This window comes from Silene latifolia, chromosome Y, assembly GCF_048544455.1.
Source record: "Silene latifolia isolate original U9 population chromosome Y, ASM4854445v1, whole genome shotgun sequence".
NCBI classification, from domain to species: domain Eukaryota; kingdom Viridiplantae; phylum Streptophyta; class Magnoliopsida; order Caryophyllales; family Caryophyllaceae; genus Silene; species Silene latifolia.
The window spans coordinates 485,102,167-485,119,129 of record NC_133538.1 but is presented as its reverse complement, the minus strand read 5'-3'; the positions used below and the strand labels follow the sequence as shown (position 1 = coordinate 485,119,129).

Below are 16,963 nucleotides of genomic sequence, written 5' to 3'. Positions count from 1 at the left end.
TCCACAATTCTCACATATCCCACTTGGGATTGATGAAGATGCCGTCATGGCATTAACATGTTGCTTTGGTGATTTTGAGGCTTCTTCAAGTCTAGCCATAGCTTTTTCGAACTTTAAATTGATGGTATCAATGTGAGCACTAAGTTGAGCACCCAATTAAGTAATAGAGTCTACTTCATGCTTTCCTCCTCTAGTAGCCTTGCGAGGTCTATTATATTGTGAATTATGGACCGCCATTTCCTCAATCTTGATCCATGTTTGATCGTCATCAACTTCGGTGAACATTCCATTTGATCCCATGTTGAGAATGTTTCTTGAGTCTTCATAAAGACCGTTCCAAAATTGTTGTACTAAGAACTACTCGCTAAGTCCATGATGAGGACATGAGCGACAAATTCCTTTGAATCGCTCCCAAGCTTCATACAAAGATTCTTCATCTCTTTGCTTAAAGCCCGTAATTTGAGCTCTTAGCATGTTAGTCTTTTCCGGTGGATAGAACTTTTTGTAGAAAGCTAGAGCCAATTTCTTCCAAGAATCAATTCCGAGAGTAGCCTTATCAAGGCCTTTCAACCATTGTTTTGCGGTGCCAATTAGAGAAAAAGGAAATAAGACCCATCGAATTTGGTCTTGAGTTACACCGGTTTGAGAAATCGCATCACAATAGTCGCAAAAAGTCTCCATGTGAGAGTGAGGGTCTTCACTAGGCATCCCCCCAAATTGGCTTCTTTCGACTAACTGGATAAAGGCGGATTTGGCAATGAAATTTCCGGTTAAATGTATTGGAATATGTGTCCTCCGACAATAATGCGATCACAACTGTCGATCATGATGATCACATGTTTAAGTCTCATTTAAAAGAATACAATTGGGAAGTAATATTTTATTGTCAACTGGTCTACACATATCGGTAATGATTGGCTGACTAGAGTTTGACATTACTGTCGTGCGACGATGGTGATCAGTTGATCCCCTTAGGTCATACCTAAAGGGTAACACTCTTAATTGATTATTTAATTGATCGTATGACGATACGGGTTAATTAAATTACTTAAAATTGACGGACGATTTTGGAAGTAATATTTGCGTATCTCATTATAATTTGATTAAATAAGATACGATCTAAGTGATCGAATTGTTTTATTACTTAGATGAAATTATTGTTTAAGGAAACAATTGCATTTGAATGAATAATTAATTATAAATACAAGATGTTGTGATTTATAATTGGTAAAATTTTTGGTACAAGTAATTATGAATTACTAAGTCAATTTTGTATATGACGTATTTTTATTAATGTGTTGATTTTTAATATGTTAAAAATACATAACAATTTTACATGACATGTGACATGTTACAAATTGACAAATTGACAAAGTTAAAATGGAATCCATTTTATCTTAATATGACCGAAATAATGGGGTGTATTAAGAAAATATTATGTTGATTAACTAAGTGGAAAACATAATCATTCTTGCCTAAACCTAGCCATGCAAACCTAGTGCCTCTTGTGAAGAACACCTTGCTCATGCATTGGCCCTAAAAACCCCTCCCCCTACCCGGTTTTATGAAGAGAAAAACCATGAGTTTTTCCTCTAAATTTTACCTTATACACTACATAAAATATTTAGTGTATCATTCATTCATCATCCATCTAAAATAAGAGTTTTAGAGAGATAAAATTCTTCCTTTTTCTCCCTTCTCTTAGCCGAAAGTTAAGAGAACAAAAATAATATTTTGGTCAATTTTATTTAAATTAATATTGTTCTAGTAATAATAATATTAATTTTATTAAGAGATTACCTTGGGTATTAATCCTTGGGAGGGATTCTACACTTGAATCCTTGTTCATCCAATATTTGGAGAGCTCAAGAACAAGTGAGTTGGAGAACTCACTTGTGCCCAAAAATCCGAAATATCAATGTAAGGGTTGATGATTTCTTCCTTATTTTTATTATTGTTTGCATGCATAAGATCAATGTTTAATTTTATGACTAAATTAAATCATCACATATATGAATATGTTAAGTAATGAGATATAGATTTATAACAAGCGGTATCATGAGCCTTAGGTTGTTTGCATGCAAATCGGTTATAGTTTTTCCGAGTTATACGATTAACATATAAAACTTGTAAATCTGTGTTATTATGATATATCACGAAATAAATTATGCATGTTAAAGTTTCTGATCCTAAAATGTACTTAGGATATTTTGGTTAATTTATGGATTTTTATTGTTCATCTTATATAATAATGACATTAAAAATGTGATTTTATGATAAAAATGTCATTTTCGGACTAAAATTAGCTAAACTTCGAATTTTCCAGTGGTTTTTGGATATGTTTTCACATATATTATTTTTAAATGACCTTTAAATTTTCATGATTTTTGGAGTTTTTATGCTCGAAATATGGATTTTTCATGATACAAATCGAATTTAATTGAAAAATAGGTTAATATGAGATAAATTTCGAATCTGGTCATAGAAATTCAGTATGTTGTCACATGCAATTTTACAAGATGTGTGTAAAATAATAGGCTATTATGAAGTCTTTATGCATGATTTATGAATTTTTGATGAAAAATAGCATAAATAGTGATTTTAATTAGTGAATAATTGCTAAAACATACTTCATGACTAAGGAAAAACGTCACATGTTAAATTTCATTATCTTTTTCATATATAAAATTGAGAAGTTGATGGATATAATTTTTCTCATGTTTTTATGATTATATTTGATAAATCCGAAAAATCGCAACATTGTTTTTCCCGATAAATTTCGAAATTTTTAACCTAAGTTTTTGAACATTATGAGTGTTATGGTATTTTTCCAGAATGTTCTTGAGTTTAAATTTCAAATTTCAAATTTATTTGAAATTTTTATGATTTATTTGGAGTTTATAGCATTTTATTGTAATTTTGGGTCCATTAATGATCAATTTTAAGAAATATAAGTTAATTATAGTCAAATAGTTAGTGGAGACTAAATTTGAGTCCTAAGTTGGTTAGGGTAATTAACTTGTGCATAAATATGATTTTATGTAATTCATTGTGATTTTAAAAGGTTGAATCACGCAAATCCGTAAAAACCGTTTAATATAAGATATTGGCTCCTTAAAGGCGATTTAGCATAAAATTGGGCATGTTCATATATATTTTACTGCTGCATTTTATTTATGATTGTCATAATTTTATTTTATGTAATTTTTGAATTATGTAATTTTTACTTAGTATGACCTTAGTTTTTAATTGGTATTACCCAAAATGTATGGGAATATCGATTCGGTTGTAATTTATTGTGATCTTGTATCACCGTTTTCCAATTTAATAGATTTATTTTATTTTAATTACAAATGTATAATAGGAAATTATGTAATTTGTTATGTAATTTATTTATTTCGGAGTTCCTTGAAGACGGTGTCACTCAAGAAGGCGATACATAAAGACGGTGTTACCTCGAGATGCGTGTTAAAATCGAAGTTCAAGGGACCAATGGAGTTGGTTTCCGAATATGTAATAGTTAATTAGATTTTCGATTTTAGGAAGGCCATACTAGGATTTAATTTATGCTTTGCATTTTATTTATATGTTGCATGCATCGATAAATCGCCATAACTAAAACATGCATTGTCATTATAATCGAGTTTATCGACCGTGTCAATTAAAATTATCGTAGTTCACCGCTTTAGTTCAGTTAAAACGTGATAGATAATAAATTGACATGACCTCTGGCTAAAATAAACAATTGAGACTTTGGAATTTGGATCATGGACACATTTATTCGAAATTTGGATTGACCTCAACGGAAGTATTCGTGACCGTAGTCGCATGTGTTCCGGGATATAGATAAACATTAGAGTCATTTTATCGACCAAGAGTTCTAAAAGTATAATCGATTAAAAGGTTAATCCACCGAGTGATATTGATAAGGGTTTCATCGGCTACCCCGTGCCTAAGTTGATATGAATTTGGGTCTTGGAATCATTTATCTAGTTGGGTAGAGGTCATTAGATAAATGCAATAAAACTTGTTTAAATTAATTTTACGAGTCTTATTATTTTGAAAACGACATATGTTTTATTCCTTCTATATTTTGTTTTGTAGACCGCTTCTATTTCTCATAACAAATGGCCACTCCAAACACCAACGCCACACCTCTCACTAATACTTCATGGCTCCGATCCTTCATGGATCGATGTAAACTTGAAAAGAATGGGTCAAATTTCTCCGATTGTGATGCCCATCTCAAACTAGCCGCCCAAGGTGAAGACAAGCTTCGTTACCTTACCGATGCCTCTCCACCCGAACCTAATGCTAGGTCGAGTGCCTCTACTAGGGAAGCATATGAGGCTTACCACAAGGAATCCGCCGCAATGAAAAATGTGTTGATCTTTGCGATGGAGGCGGATCTCCAAAGGAGAGCCTTTAAGATGGGCACCGCTAATGAAATCTATTCCAAGCTTGTGACAATGTTTTTACAAACTCCGCGGATCGTCCAGTAAGAGGCGGCCGCGGCATTCTTTGATCTCGACTTCAAAGAGGGCCAAAAGGTTAGCCCTCACGTGCTCAAATTGATGGAGCTAGTCGAGACCTTGAAGATTCAAAAGGTTGAAATCCCCAAAGAACTCATTGTAGATAGGATTCCACACTCCTTATCCAAAGTCAAAGCGTATGTTCAATTCCGGGTGAATTTTAACATGCAAGACAAGGACGTGTCTCTTGAAGAGTTGCACAAGTTACTTGTGCAAGCCGAAAGAGACATGGGGTTAAATGTTAATCCACCTAAGGATGTGCTTAACATTAGCACCAAAAGCAAGGGGAAGTTCAAGAAGAATGGGAAGAAGGGTAAGAAGCAAGCTCCCACTTTCACCAAAGCTAAGACTTATGAAGCTAGCACTTCCAAGATCAAGAAGGGTCCTCTTGATAAATGCCATTATTATAATGGTGTTGGACATTGGAAAAGAAATTGTTCCAAATATCTTGGTGACAGTAAAGCTAGAAAGATCACTCCAGTAGGTAAATGTTTTATCCTTTCTTAACAATTGTTGTATTTTGGATAATGGTGGCTTGGTTTGCAACCCAAGTCACCCGTTTTATCGTATTTTATCCTTGTTCTAAATTTCGTCTTTATATGCTTGCTCATAGAAACATATGATCATTCACTTAAAGTGATCTAATGGACAACTATAATGATGGGATTCATTATATGTCCACAAGCTTAAGGCTTGTGTATGATCATTCATAAAGTGATATTGAGTTGATGAACTCTCTTAAAGGAATGTCAATCACCAAGTACACTTATCAAATATAAAACAATTAGTCTACCTATGAGATAGTCCTCCTTATACTTCAAAATCATTATTTGTGTCTCATAAGCTATCTTTGAATCTCTAGTGTATTCATTCTAAAGATAGAGTGGGAGAAAATGAAGACACAAAGAACACCAAGCAAAATTTGTGTACTTGTGTAAATGAGATCTACGCAAGAAAGAATGATTTGTATACCTATACAGATAGTATACTCGAATAGATGAGATCTATGGTCTCGAATAGATGATATCTACATGAGAAAAGAGACCAAGTGAAGTAATCAAAAGAATATGTTCTCAAGATAACTACACGAGGAGACCAAAAGAAAGTTTTGGAATAAAGAATGACTAATGTACAGTCTTAACAAGAGTTTTGACTAGTTTATGAACAACATTTGACCAATAGTTTCAATATTGATATTTACTTAAGAGCCTAAATGAATCAAAGTTGCATCCTAGAAAATAAATGAGATTTATGACTAAAAGTTGCAAAGATTGATATGCCGATATCCACAAGAGCTAAGTTAAATGTTAACCACGCTAATCTCATTACTTAACCTCATTATGAAAATGAAATGGTTAAACCTCCTTTCGAAAAGGGTATTTTGAGAAGGACGTATATTAGATATTATTCATATTTAAATAATGACATTGCTACGCATCATTATAAAATGAATGAGTTAGAGATTAAAATATTTTTCCATAAGGTTAAGATGAAACCTCTTCAAAATAGGTATTTTGAAAGGATATGATGGGAACATATATGGTTTTATCTTAATAACTTAGCAAAGCAAAATATATTTCAATTCTTGAAATGTTTCAATTGAGTAGTCAATTGCGAAACATGTGGAATTAAGTAGGAGTTGGAAATTATCGTGTGAAGACATGGAATTTAGTGGGAGCAATCATCTTGTAAAGGTTTATAACTCATTACTCATTGAGAATGACGAGCTAATACTATTCTTTCACAAAGAAGTATTTAAGTTTTCAATTCTGGATAAAAATGGACTATGATGAATCCAATCACATCATGAGATGTTGGATAAGTATTGAGATATACACATCAAATCAACAAGAAACGTAGGTTATTCATATCGATGAAAATGGAATTACCATAAGCAGTCATGGTTATTCAATTGAACCTAAGAATAGTTAATGACATGATTAAAAGTTGCTAATGTTTCCGCCATTAGAATAATGATGCACATGTCCAATAATGAATCATATGCATAAGAGCATGATGATTCATTGGGAAGCCATAGAAGAACCGTCATGTATTCTCGAGGAGAATCCGATGAGCAATTTCAGTGTTGGACAGAACACTTTGTTATGTGTCAAGAGGTTGCACATATTAAAGTTCGAACACGCGTAAGGATTTATGAAAATCCTAAGCTTTTCAAGCTAAAAGGAGAAATAAGAAGTTTGGAAAGATACTTAGTTGAAATAAGAAGTTACTCAAAACTAATATTTTTAAAATGCTAGGTACTTGTGAGAAGTACTAGGCTAATCATCTTGACAATTGTTGCAAGACTCTACAAAACATATACCTAGTGCATTGTGTGTGGGTGGAGTACTTGATCAGTGCAAGTTATATCATTCACCACAAATTCGTTGGTTATGTGAAAAACAACCAGAAAGTTCTTTCAAGATAAAGAACCCAAACCGAGGTTGGGAACCTATATGTGTACTTGGTAAGGTTCATGCTATGAGAGATAACATGAATGTAAAGGAAAATGCGATTAAGAAGTTTGAACACATGGACACATGGTATATTAAACTTCTATTGCAGTCGACTAGTGTTTACACACTTACGAAATGCATCACAAGGTTGTAATATGTATTGACTACCTGAATGTGATGTCGACATTTGTCGTTTGAGTTATTATTAACTCACTTTATACTTTGTTACGTCCAAACGGGTTGTAGAGACAATTGGACCCCGTTAAAGTGAACACGGATTGGCATTGTATTCGCCCATAGTTACTTATATGAGGTGACGTCTCGAAGTGACTAGAATGTGATGCGATTGATAGCAAGTTCAAGTGCCATGGAGTCATATGAGAATGACTAGTCGATCACATAGGCAGACTGTTAGGAACACTTTGTCGGGCCTTATGACCGCTTATAGAGTTCTGGCAAATTTATATAGCCTGGTCGTGGCGAGAGCTACTATAGTATTCTAATGAGTCGATTCTTTTGACTAAAGACTATTCGCCTAAGATGACACGTTTGATTAACTTTGATTTGTGTTACTACGACCTTCGTAAATGGGGTCAAATGGGCATATTTTGGGTTATGATGGCTGTGGCTAGTCGAAGGGAATGAGTGCGATAGGAATTGTCCACCCTTAGTCAGGGTTATAACAATATCTCAGGGCCACTCGAGGAGTAATGAACTGGAAATGCGTGGCCATGCTCGGAAGATATCTATGGTAGATAAATCCGGTCAATCAGTTATTCTCCAGGTCGAGGAAACCACTCTCGATATGATCACTTGCAAGTACGACCTGAAAGACACCTTGCATTGAGTGGGAGATAGTAATAGGACAAGAGAATTGGTGACGCACACTTGTCGAGGACAAGTGGGAGATTATTGGAATATGTGTCCTCCGACAATAATGCGATCACAACTGCCGATCATGATGATCACATGTTTAAGTCTCATTTTAAAGAATACAATTGGAAAGTAATATTTCTTCAAATCGGTCCACACATATCGGTAATGATTGGCTGACTAGAGTTTGACATTACTGTCGTGCGACGGTGGTGATCAGTTGATTCCCTTAGGTCATACCTAAAGGGTAACACTCTTAATTGATTATTTAATTGATCGTATGACGATACGGGTTAATTAAATTACTTAAAATTGACGGACGATTTTGGAAGTAATATTTGCGTATCTCATTATAATTTGATTAAATAAGATACGATCTAAGTGATCGAATTGTTTTATTACTTAGATGAAATTATTGTTTAAGGAAACAATTGCATTTGAATGAATAATTAATTATAAATACAAGATGTTGTGATTTATAATTGGTAAAATTTTTGGTACAAGTAATTATGAATTACTAAGTCAATTTTGTATATGACGTATTTTTATTAATGCGTTGATTTTAAATATGATAAAAATACATAACAATTTTACATGACATGTGACATGTGACAAATTGACAAATTGACAAAGTTAAAATGGAATCCATTTTATCTTAATATGACCGAAATAATGGGGTGTATTAGGAAAATATTATGTTGATTAACTAAGTGGAAAACATAATCATTCTTGCCTAAACCTAGCCATGCAAACCTAGTGCCTCTTGTGAAGAGCACCTTGCTCATGCATTGGCCCTAAAAACCCCTCTCCCTACTCGGTTTTATGAAGAGAAAAACCATGGGTTTTTTTTCTAAATTTTACCTTATACACTACATAAAATATTTAGTGTATCATTCATTCATCATCCATCTAAAATAAGAGTTTTAGAGAGACAAAATTCTTCCTTTTTCTCCCTTCTCTTAGCCGAAAATTAAGAGAACAAAAATAATATTTTGGTCAATTTTATTTAAATTAATATTGTTCTAGTAATAATAATATTAATTTTATTAAAAGATTACCTTGGGTATTAATCCTTGGGAGGGATTCTACACTTGAATCTTTGTTCATCCAATATTTGGAGAGCTCAAGAACAAGTGAGTATGAGAACTCACTTGTGCCCAAAAATCCGAAATATCAATGTAAGGGTTGATGATTTCTTCCTTATTTTTATTATTGTTTGCATGCATAAGATCAATGTTTAATTTTATGACTAAATTAAATCATCACATATATGAATATGTTAAGTAATGAGATATAGATTTCTAACAAAATGTTGTGATGTGGGAGTACCATTGGGTAGGTTCACCTCGGTTGGTACGGAATGTGATGAAAATTTAAGCATTGTGGGTTGATTTTGTGTTGGATTTTGTGTTGGGTTCTCCTCACCTTCTCTTGCAAAAGGGTTTATGAACTCGATAGTGTTTGCTTGAATATCTACAACCTCACCAATACCTCTCAAAGTTCTCCTAGCAAGTCTTCTATTGGTTGTCAAAGTCCTTTCAATTTCGTGATCAAAGGGTAACAAGTTACCTTGTGATCTTCTAGACATGCAAAATATCAAACAACTTGAAAATAATTAGAATAAACCTTGAGGAGTTTTACTTCCCCAAGGCAAAGAAAGACACAACTAATAACAATATAAGAAAATCTAAATCAAGTTAACACCGTCCCCGGCAACGGCGCCATTTTCGGTCGGACTCACTTGGAGGTTTTGTTTTCGGTACTTGTCGTTAGGAGCACCTAGACCAAAACACAATTTATAACTCCACAAACAACTCTACAATTAGTAAAGAGGCAAGTAAAGGTCGGATCCCAAGGGACGGGAATTGAGATGAGATTTTCAATTGCAACTAGTGGTGTCTAAGGGTGTCACAATTTGGGGTTTGAAGTAGAAGATCACTAAACTAAATAGCAATAAAAGTCAACAAGCAAGATGATTAAAAAGGGGTGTAAACAATTGATAAAAGGCACTAGGGTGTCATGGGGTCATAGGGGATTCATGGGAATTGATCATACAAACATATTCTCAAATTATAAGCAAGCAATTATTGTTGTGATGGATCGAGTTTGTTTATATCTTACAATCCTAGGAAAGTTTGGGTCCCGGAGCCGAATCGATTAGATTGTACAACACCTACAAGTCGACTTAATCTTCCCTACTCAACTATATGCATGGTCTAATGAGACTCGAGTTGGTGTATGTCTTACAAGTCTCATTGAAAAGATATGTGATGGGTAAAAAATGCAAGGATTCATAGGCTCGCATTTCATCAAACATAACATGTGCATAAGTTGAGATCACAACAAGCAAGCAAATAAACTATGAAAACATATTAATTTAAGCATGAATCATCCCCCATGTTGGTTTCCCCTAATTACCCATTAACCCTAGCTAAGGAAACTACTCACTCATTATCATGTTGAACATGCTAGCAAGGTTGTCAATCATACCAACAAAGTGAAACATGATGAATAAATGATGATAATTAACAATAATTAAAAAGGGATAAAGAGAATTATACCTACTAATGATTCCAATAATAAAGCAAAGAATAATAGTAGTACTTGATGATTGATTGGAAGGTTGTCAATCTCCCAATAATAACCCAAATAATCTTTAATTACCCAAAATCAAAGATGAACTAAAAGAGATTAAGGAAATGAAATTTGATTGATATTAACTACACTAAATGTTGATTAAATGTTGATTAAACTTGATTAAATGTTGATTACAAGATTAAAGAGAGATTTGATTGATATTAACTACACTAAAGATTGCTAAGAAGAACATGATAATCTAATTAGCCTAATTCGGTATTTATAGTGGGGATTAGTTACATAGATTAGGGTTTACTAAGGGCTTAAATGACGATTAAGTCCTTGAGGAATCGCCGGACTCAAGGGAGACTCCGGTCTCCTTTTTGCCGGTCTTAGAAAAATATGCGCATCCTTCCTTGAAACTTTTAGAAGACGAAATGGCTGACACACAATCCGAGCGTCCAGGGCACGGGACGGGCGGATTGTGGAGGTTCTGGACGGGCGGATTGTGGTGGTGGACAGGCGGATTGGGGTGATTCTGGACGGGCGTCCAGCTGGGGAAGACGCTCGGATTGCCTTTGCTGGACGTGAGGCTTGTGGACAATCCGCTCGGATTGTCTTACAGCTACTTTCTTTCTTCTTTTCTTCCTTTTTCTTCATGAAATCCTTGAGGATTTCCTCGGGGATGCAAGGATCTTTTCTCATCATTGCCCATCTACTATAGTATGTACAAAGGCCTTCTAATCTTGTCTTCTCTTTGATGCTTGGTCATTGAATTCAATCAATTTAGCTCTATATTGCCAAGAAAATGCAAGGTTTGCACTCCTTTCCTACCAAGGAAACAAAACCTCAAAGAATATGCAAAACAAAGGACTAAAGACAATAAATGACCCAAATATGCACTAAAAAGCATGAGAACAAGGCTAATTCGGGGACTAAGTATGCTCTAATTATGGTCACATCAAAACAACTCCACTTTCTTGTTATCATGGCCAATGAGGCCTTCTTCTTCTCTTGTCATGATTGCTGGTGAGCTATTCAAGCTCTCATTGTTGAAATTTCCTTGCTCTTTGGATGGAGCATCTTGAGGATTATCCACTTTCTTCTTCCATATGGGTGGTGATTCTTCACCCATAGCTTGTTCTTTGCATTGAGATGCCAACTTCTTCCTATCACTTTCTCGCCTATAATGATTGATCATGAAACATGGCTCATGTAAGCAGGGAGCTCTCATTGTCTTGTCAAGGTTAAAAGTGATTATTTCATCTCCCACTTCAAGTATGAGCTCTCCATGTTCCACATCAATCACCGCTCCTGTGGTATGTAAGAAGTGTCTTCCTAAAATGATAGGAATGTTGGAATCTTCCTCCATGTCAACAATAACAAAGTCCACCGGGATGAAGAACTTGCCAATTCTTACGGGCACATCTTCCCATACCCCTAAAGGTGTCTTCGTTGATCGATCTGCCATTTAAAGCGTGATATTAGTGCACTTGAGTTCTCCTATTCGCAGCCTTTTGCACACCGAGTATGGCATGACACTCACACTTGCTCCAAGGTCACGTAATGCTTTGTTGATTGTAGTGTCGCCAATGGTGCATGGAATAGAGAAACTTCCCGGATCTTTGAGTTTTGGAGGTGAACTTCCTTGAAGGATAGCAATACTCACATTAGTGAAAGCAATAGTCTCTAGCTTCCGGATGGATTTCTTCTTTGTAAGAATATCTTTCATGTATTTCTCATAGGCCGGAACATGATTGATTAATTCCGTGAATGGAATTGAGACTTCTAAGTTCTTCACAATCTCCATGAACTTTCCAAGTTGTTCATCAAACTGAGGCGTAGCTTGACGACTTGGAAATGGAAGTCTAATCACAATAGGCTCTTTTTATTTAGCCTTTTATTCATTCTTCTTCTTTGAAACTTCTTGAATGGTCGTGGGTTCTTCTTCTTCCTTAGAGTTTTCAACTCTCTGCTTCTCACTATAATTCACAACATCTTCATCAATGGGCCTCTTCATCCCTTCATACCTTATACCACTTCTCAAATGGATAGCACTAACCGATTCATGTCTTGGGGGGTTACCTTGAGGTGGTAATTGCCCCTTTTGTCTTTGAGAGTTAGAAGATGCTAATTGAGATATTTGGGTTTCCAACATCTTTGTGTGAGCTAGTATGTTGTTGATGGTGATGTCGTTTGCTTGGCTATCTTTTTGCATTTGAGTGAAGAATTCTTGTTGATTCTTTTGCGTTTTGAGGACCGCTTTTTGAACATCAAAGCCTTGGTCATTGGATTGATTGTATGGATGTTGATTTTGATAACCTTGGCTTTGGTTATAAAAGGGTCTTTGAGCTTTATTTCTCATTGGAGGTGGGGTGTATGTTGGTTGAGGGTTTTGAACATTTTGGCTTTTGTATGAAAGGTTTGGATGAAATTTGGTGTTCTCATTGTAATAGTTGGAAAAAGGGGTGCCACTCTTGTATGCTTGGAAAGCATTCACTTGTTCCCCTACATTCACTTTGGTTATGTCCCAAAGTTCCACAACTCTCACATACTCCACTTGGAATTGATGATAATGCCATCATAGCATTAACATGTTTCTTGGGTGATTTGGAGGCCTCTTCAAGTTTAGCCATGGCCTTCTCAAACTTCAAATTAATGGTGTCAATGTGAGCACTTAGTTGAGCACCCAATTGAGTAATGGAATCCATCTCATGTTTTCCTCCTCCAGTAGCCTTCTGAGGTCTACTATATTGCGAGTTATGGACCGCCATTTCCTAAATTTTTGTCCATGTTTGATTGTCATCAACTTCGGTGAACATACCATTGGATCCCATATTGAGAATATCTCGGGAGTCTTCATATAAACCATTCCAAAATTGTTGTACAAGGAACCAGTCGCTAAGTCCATGGTGTCGACAAGATTGACAAGTGTCCATGAACTCTCCCATGCTTCATACAAAGATTCCTCATCCATTTGTTTGAACTCGGTGATTTGGGCTCTCAATATGTTAGTCTTCTCCGGAGGATAGAATTTCTTGTAGAAATCAAGTGCCAATTTCTTCCATGAATCAATACCAAGAGTAACCTTGTCTAGGCTTTTCAACCATTGTTTTGCGGTACCAATCAAAGAAAAAGGAAATAAGACCCATCGGATTTGGTCTTGAGTAACTCCGGTTTGAGAAATCGCATCACAATAGTCACAAAAAGTCTCCATATGTGAGTGAGGGTCTTCACTAGGCATCCCCCCAAATTGGCTTCTCTCAACTAATTTTATAAATGCGGATTTGGCAATGAAATTACCGGTTAAATGTTGTGGTGTAGGAGTACCATTTGGTAGGTTCTCCTCGGTTGGTACGGAATGTGATAAAAATTTAGGCATTGTGGGTTGATTTTGTGGTGGGTTTGTATTGGGTTATCCTCTCCTTCTCTTGCAAAAGGGTTGGTAAACTCAATGTTATTTGGTTGAATGTCCACAATCTCTCCAATACCTCTCAAAGTACTTCTAGCAAGTCTTCTATTGTTGGTCAAAGTTCTTTCAATTTCACGATCAATCGGTAACAAGTTACCTTGTGATCTCCTAGACATGCAAAATATCAAACAACTTGAAAACAATTAGAACAACCTTGAGGAGATTGACTTCCCGAAGGTAAAGAAAGACACAACTAAAAACAATTAAATAAAATCAAATCAAGTTAACACCGTCTGCGGCAACGGCACCATTTTTGGTGTAGGTTCAAACTCGTCGTCCAAAGCTACCTAGCCAAAACAATATTTATAACTTCACAAACTACTCTTAGCAAAGAGGTAAGTAAAGGTTGGATCCCAAGGGACAGGTATTGATGTAGGATTTTCAATTGTAATTGGTCGCGTCTTAGGGTGTCACAATTTCGGTTGAGATAGGAGATCAACTAAACTAATCAACAATATAAAAGCAAGGTAATAAAAACAAGCAAGGTGATTAAAATGAGATGTAAACAATTGATTAAATGCACTAGGGTGTCATGGGTTCATAGGGGATTCATGGGAGTTGATCATACAAACATATTCTCAAATTATAAGCAAGCAATTATTGTTGTGACGGGATCGAGTTGGTGTATAAGCTTATAATCCCTAAGAAGGTTTGGGTCCCGGAGCCGAATCGATCAGATTGTACAACACCTACAAGTCGACTTAGTCCTTCCTATCCAACTATATGCATGGCCTAATGAGACTCGAGTTGGTGTATAAGCTTACAAGTCTCATTGAAAAGATAGGTGATGGGTAAAAAATGCAAGGATTCATAGGCTCGCATTTCATCAAACATAACATGTGCATAAGTTGAAATCACAACAAGCAAGCAAATAAATTATGAAAACATATTAGATTAAGCATGAATCATTCCCCATGTTGGTTTCCCCTAATTCCCCATTAACCCTAGCTATGGAAACTACTCACTCATTATCAAGTTTAACATGCTAACAAGGTTGTCAATCATATTAACAAGGCAAAACATGATGAACAAGTAAGAAAGATTAACAATAATTAAAACAAGGATTAAGAGAATTATACCTATGGAGATTCCAAAATAAGAATGCAAAGAATAATAGAAGTACTTGATGATTGATGGAAGGTTGTCAATCCTCCAAATAAACCCAAATAATCTTCTAATTACCCAAAATAAATGAAGAACAATAGAGAAATTAAGGAAAGATGAAGTATTGAGATTTGTATTAAGACTAGATTAAAAGTTGATTACAAGATTAAGGAATGATTAGAACTTGATTAAGAAAGTATTAAGAGAGCATCCTAATCTAAGTAGTACAATGGGGTATTTATACTAAAGATTAGGTACACGGATTAGGGTTACGAAATGAGCATATCCGTTTTGTTAGTCTCACCATGATCCGTGCGTCTTGGGATGTGGCACGGGCTCTTTGGACTGTGATCCGAGCGGATTGCTCTGGGAGACGCTCGGATTCTCCTGCTGCAAGACGAGCGTCTTGGCTGTGGGACGCTTGGATGGTGGTGAAGGGAGACGCTCAGATCGTCTGTGATCCGCTCGGATCCTACGACAGACTGCTTCTCTTCTTTTCTTCCTTCATAATCCGCGAGGATCATTCTGGGGATGCAAGGATCCTTTCGTCATTGCCCATTTTACTTTATTATCTACATAGGCCTTCAAGGGATGTCTTCTCTTTGATGCTTGGTCATTAGATGCGATCAATATAGCTCCATTTCGCCATGGAAATGCAAGGTTAGCACTCCTTTCCTACCAAAGGGGACAAAACCTCAAAGAATATGCAAAATGGGAAACTAAAGATAGTAAATGATCCAATTATGCACTATAAAGCATAGGAACGAGGTTAATTCGGGGACTAAATGTGCTCAAATATGAGTCACATCAGGCAACCCACCTTTTAAGCCAAAACCCTTTAAATGCACTCAGCATACTGTTATAATGCCCATATGTATGTTTGTATCATATACATGATCATCTTTTGGAAACAAAACCATCCTTTTCAAAATGTAAACATTTTCAAAACAACGCAAAATAAGCCGAAACTCTTCGGGCCTAATACCAATTTCAAAACCAGTAAAAAAATAAAAAAAAAAAACCAAAATAAAAAAAAACGTAAACAAAAGGTCCAAAAAAAAAGCGTAAAAAAAAGCAAAAAAAAAGCAAAAAAAATAAAAATAAATAAATAAACCAAAATATTTTCGAACCATGTAAATGTAAATATGTAAATTCAATTGGGCTAAGTTAGAGTCAAAATTCAAACCCGACTATGTCCTAGTCGGAACTCTATCGAGTCATAAACCCGTCTTCCTTTACATTTTGGGTCATTTCAAGTTCAAGTCAAGTCTTAAGGCGTCACGCCATCATTTTGGACCCCCTACCCCAATTCAATTAGGATCTAAACATTTCCACACCTCGACTCACACACTCGAGGCTAACACGTCGAGTCTTTTCAAAATTCGTCTCTCGAATTCTCCTAATGACACGTTCGGGACACACATACCCGAACTTCGAGTCAAGTCTATCTTAAAACACATGTCTTAGAATCAACACGTGTCGTCAATCCCGTCAATCTAGTCAACCATATAAATGTCATTCTGTCAAAGTCAAACACCATGAGTCCAAACACGAGAAGTCACTCACGACATTTCATGATTTCACAAGTCAAGAGTCTAGTTATCCCGTCTCGTCTTCCTATATTTTTCTTCGTGTATCCTTTGTTTGTTGCCTTAGTATGCGTGATCCCATGTCGAATCGAGTTGTAATCCGCGTCATTTCTGTCGAGTAGGAATCCAGCAAGTTCCGTCAGTCAGCAAGGTCACGAAGTAGTTCAAGCCACAATCACCATGTCTCTCCAAGACGTTTATGCCATGGTCCTACGAGTTCAAGCTACAATGGAAAATTTGAGCATTCGTGTGACACCCTCACTTATCGCGGAAAAGTAAACACGTAATTCTAGAATAAAACTGCATGGATATGTTTGTAATAGGTTCAATTGGGTAAAAACCTGTAATTTTAAAACCTGA

At 35.7% G+C, this 16,963-nt stretch overlaps 1 non-coding gene across 1 annotated transcript; it reads left to right on the top strand.

The window, feature by feature from the left end:
* The first annotated feature begins 367 nt into the window (after positions 1-367).
* LOC141637059 (small nucleolar RNA R71) lies at positions 368-474 on the top strand. The gene has a single exon (XR_012541622.1). It is a non-coding gene; the product is annotated as a small nucleolar RNA R71 (small nucleolar RNA).
* Positions 475-16,963: the final 16,489 nt, after the last annotated feature.